Genomic DNA, 5,245 nt, shown 5'->3' with positions numbered 1-5,245 from the left:
CCGTAGAAGCATTATTCTCTGATTTAAAATATTATGCAGCTTTTGATGCTGAGGATTTATATTTAGATTCTGTTAATTATGGTGATTTGTTTTGCTTCCAACATTATGGTAATCATTTTCTGCATAAGACAAATTCCAGGAGGGTTGCTGTAAATTACACACAGTGGGAACACTGCCCAGCTCCATTAGGAGGCAGTTCCAGTACATTTCTGAAAAAATACACTTATTTTACAGACTTTAATCAATCAAATCCTGAGTCATTTTATTTCAAAATGACACAAAAGCCCATGTCCAAAGTTAGACAAAATTGCTGTATTCGAAGTCCTTTCTAGACAGATTAGCTGTAGATGGCTACGAGTTCTGGAAAGGAACAATTGACCTTAAATCGGTTTGGGGTACCCAAGATTGGCAGGTACAAGGCACTGAGGCTTTGTACCGTGCATGACTCATCCCGAATCACATGTTGTTTCTAAATTCTACTATTTCCCAAACAACATGCTTTGGATTGGCTACTTCTAAAAAATTAAATATACCAATTATCCCCGAATTGGAAGAATATTCAGGTTGGGGTAATTTTACTGAACTGTCTATTCGTGAGTAACAAACTCTATTACACAATTCATCCTTTAATGTATGTTATGTTATGTTAAAAAAGTTCTTATTAGGCGCACGTACGCCCGTAGGCTTCATGGCGCTATCGGAGAGAAACATAACACTAGTAATTACTCTGACAGTGAGCCTGTTTAAAAAGCCAAATATTTTAACAGTAAGCCTGTTTAAAAAGCCAAGTCTTCAAAGAGCGTCTAAAAGTAAAAAGATTAGGGCTCTGTCTTATAGGCAGGGGGAGGGAATTCCAAAAGGTGGCTGCAAGATGATCAAAGCAGTTACCCCCCAACCGTTTTTTCTTAAAGGAGGGGACAACCAAAAAGCTTTTATGCGCAGAGCGAAGGTTTAAAGATGGATTGTACCTAGAAACAAGATTCCTAATAAATTTTGGTCCAGTGTCCTGCAAGGCTTTGAAAATAATACATCCAGTTTTGAACTCAGTTCTTTGTTTTACAGGTAGCCAATGTAATCTTTCCAAGCATGGTCTGATGGACTGCCATTTAGATTGTCTGCAAATCAGCCTGGCTGCTTGGTTTTGAACAAGCTGAAGTCTTTTCAACTGGCCAACTGGGAGTCCCAGATAAAGGCTGTTGGAAAAATCCAGTCGGGAAAGAACAAGAGCAATGACTACCTGAAGAAGAGCAGATTGTGTGAGGAACTGGGCTATTTTTTTTTTTTTAAGTTGGAAAAAACTAGCGGAGACTACTGTTCCAACTTGTCCCTTTAATGTATCCAGTTTGGATCCGAAGGGTTGGCTGATGTGGCAAAGAAGTGCTGATTCTTGCCAACGTCGTTTTCTGGGTTTGGCTGAAGGGTTCACACAAGTCAGACCTGATCCCCGTTTTGAGACTGATTATACTGTCACCACTTACTCTGTGGGGAAACTGTGTCAGAATTGGTTACAACATTCCACCTTAGCTGCAGTTAAATTACATCTATCTCAGTTGACTGATAATGTGGATTTAAATGATTTTAAGGGTAGGTCTAAACGGTGGATTTATGCAGTTTACAATGAAATTTGGAAATTTTCGCAAATTGAGGCTGCTAAGCGCCTAAGGGCGATTGACCAAGCAAATTTGGAAAAAGTGCTTGCAGTTGTCGATAACAGTATTAACATGCTTTCTTCCCGAATTTACACGTTGAACAATATTGTCTCTTCTGTAGTTGACATTGTGAATGATGAGGTGTCTGTATTGTACCATGGACAAAATCAATTGCGTTCTGTGATGCAGGTTGCATGGACACTACAGACTCTTAAAGCGGGTCGCGTGCCCTGGAGTTACATGAACGTGTCATCCCTATTTGCCCCATTTAATTTGACTGACAAGCAGCGCATGCTTTCCATGCGAGATGCATCATTTTCTATGTTACACATTGAAAAGTTAGAATCTTTGCCCTTTTCTGTAGCTGAGGCAGCTGCTGCTACATGGCTTATCCATGGTGTTATTACGTTACCATTTGCTTTGTACAAATTTACTAATTGTATGCGGTATATTGCAATAGGGCGATATGAACCACTAGGCAGTGCTTTCCTCCATGAGGCATGGTCTTTACCATACACGTACAGATGCCTGAAGGATGGAAAGGAAGTGAATCTGAATGGTGAAGAATGCACACAGTCGCCTGACCGTTCACTGATATGCAGACACATCCAGTTGCATGGTTCTTGTAATCAGGACCGGCCTAATTTAGCCTGTGTTTTAAAAGGCACACCAGTTCCTGCAATAGTTCCCACATTCACTTTATTGACAAACGGTAGTTATTTACTTTTGAATAACGAGGAGTGTTGTGGGTTAATGGTCGGTATCGCCTATGTGGTTACTGTATCAGAACGTGTGGTGTGTTGCAAGAACGTGTTATATCCACCCACGCATGGGAATTCAGATGTTTCCATCTGGCCGCGCATCCCAACCTTGAAAACTGATTTCAATGGTATGAGCAGAATAAGGGCTGTTTTGTCTCAAAAGGAAGTGGCCCTGAGCTCGGCCCGTGAAACTTATGTCCTTCACATAGCTAACACACGCACAGAGGTGCAGGCACTTTTAAATACTGACTTGCCGTTTCATTTCTGCGAATTAGTTCATCAAATCTTTAATGCCTCCTCCACGTCTGGCTTAGCTCATTTTTTTAAATTGGTTAGCAGTGGTCTCGTGACTACATTTGAAAAGATTTTTGGTGTCATCCCCGCTTTCTTCCATTCAATATTTTCGAGTTTGTTTGGCGGATTCCCCGTTTTGCTGGCTTTAGCTGCAGGCGTTTTGATATTATTCTGCTTCCTAAAACATGAATGCCCATCCTGCGCAAGAAGCCGCTCAGCCCCTTCTGACACTGTTTCGTAACCGGATGCTTGATTACTATGGCACCCTGCCGCTTGCGACCTTAAGCATGGCATTTGGATTATCATTTCGATTTTCCTATTTCACATGTGTCCAGCCTGTGTTTCATTGCCTGAGCTGCGATTTTGACTGGGCCATTGATTTGTGTCTCTGCTTACCGTTATCTCCTGAAGTCGATTTTAATCACCTGATGGGCCCCGTAGTTGCTCACGAGTTGGTTTGTTCTGGCGAAAGGATTATGGCCTTGGCAGCGATGCATGGACTAATGGGTCAGTGGGACATCCCCGCAGCGGCGCATGAGTTTCTGGCACATAGCGTTCTTGAGAACCCACCGAGTTGTCCTCTGATGTTGCTAGAGGGTCCGGTGCTGGAGGAGCACGTATGTTCTTTCCCATTGCTTAATTGGATGGCTGAACTGTTTTCGGATGATGACAGTGATTTCATGTTGGAAGCTGTGGCTACCTATTTTACATATTCTATCCACCCATGAGTGGCTTTGGAGACTTTCACTATACTGGCACGTGACTTTTTAGTAATTCTGGATGGTGCCTTTTTTCTTACGGACATTCGACTTTATATGTTCTAGGCCTATGATTTTATATTTGGCCTCAAGTTCGAGACTTTTATTACATTTTGTTTGACCACTATAGGCATTCATACATATTTTTGTATTGTTATTTTTTATATACATCTACATACATTTAGCTTGGCTCAAATATTGTTGAACTCTGCTTTCATGTTACGCCTTTATTATATTATTGGCTTGTTTTTGACCGTCCTCGGATCATTGGGGGGGGGGGGGGTGTCATATAGTTACTGCTTTTCTATATATTGTGTTAAGTTAGCATGAGTTTATTAAATGTTTAAACAACATATTTTCCTTCGGCTTCAGTTTGCACACGACACATAATTGTTATTGTAGCTTTCAACCTAGACGAAAGATGTGATTTATTTGAGAATACTATGTTATTGCTCTGATATCAGTTGTGCTTGGTACACTTGATACACTGTCTGCACACTGTGAGCTGAACCCTCTAAGAATAACCTAACACAAGGTTGCTGAGAGGCCTGATCCTCGCACCACATTAGACATAACACAAATAAAGTTGCTGCCAACATTGGGCTCTACGCGGGTTTAAGATAGAGTTACTGAGAATGCACAAACACACTTGATGGTGCTTCGCATGCAGAGAGCTGGTAGCTGATGATGTGATCTTCTTCTACTGACATTTAGAGGTATGGGCCCGCCCTGCTAAAACCCAAATGAGACCTTCTTAGATATAATATAGTATGCTAAATAGGGTGCGCGAAATATAGGTGATACAGATTTCTATAGATTTTTTGCATTATAATATGCTATCACCGTTCGCTTACTATGGATTAGTGACTATGCTGATAACTCTGATTTTTATAATATGTATTCTGGTATTTTATAAGATACTGCGTTTGAGAACCTTGCATTGAAAAATAAATATTTCAAACTTGCACATGTGTTCTTTTACTCCCCGTTGTGGTTTGAAATGATTACAGAGCGAAAGAGTGTTCATGTGTTCCACGATACCTGAGGTAACCCAAGTTCATGTTCTGGTTTGTCTAAGTCATTGGGAGTTTGTTATGACCAATGAGACACGGTAGCTAGTTCGGTAAGGGGATTTTGGATACTAAGGTGGGTTTTTTGAGTCACCCTAATTCACCGAGGTTCCTGATCTCTGTGCACAGTTCTGTGGGAGAACGGAAACCATGCTACAGAGGTGAAGGGTGAGTGCCAAGGGGGCGAGTAGTGAATGCCAGGTGGGACATGGGTGAGTGTCAGGAAGGTGAAGAATATGTGCCAGGGAGGGGAAGTATGAGTACCAGGAGGTCGAGGGTGAGTGTCAGGAAGGTGACAGTTGAGTGTCACGGTGAGTGCCAGGGAGGTGAGGGGTGAGTGACAGACTGCAAACAGTAGTGAGATGGGGCCTAGAAGGAGGTGTGGAGATCATCACCTGGTGTGTGCCAGGCTGAGACGCACCAGTGGCAGGTCAGACTTGGGTGGATGCAAGAACCTCTGAAAGGCAGGTGCCAAGTCACTTGTAACCTTAGTACAGGAGTGGGTGCTCAGGAGAGAGCAACATCTTCAAACAAGAAACTATTCAAAATCCTGAAAACTCCACTTTATGGTCTTGCAACCTTATGTGGAAAATAATTAGCAAATGAATGGGCTTCCTTAGCGGACTTGCAGCTTGTTACAGCAACTTATTGAGATGAAGTTTGCATTGCAAATAAGCCAAAGCTAACACACTTTGAATTAGTAATGGTAAGAT

The sequence above is a fragment of the Lissotriton vulgaris genome, chromosome 9 (assembly GCF_964263255.1).
Source record: "Lissotriton vulgaris chromosome 9, aLisVul1.2, whole genome shotgun sequence".
Lineage (NCBI taxonomy): Eukaryota > Metazoa > Chordata > Amphibia > Caudata > Salamandridae > Lissotriton > Lissotriton vulgaris.
Note: the sequence above shows the minus strand (reverse complement) of the source record.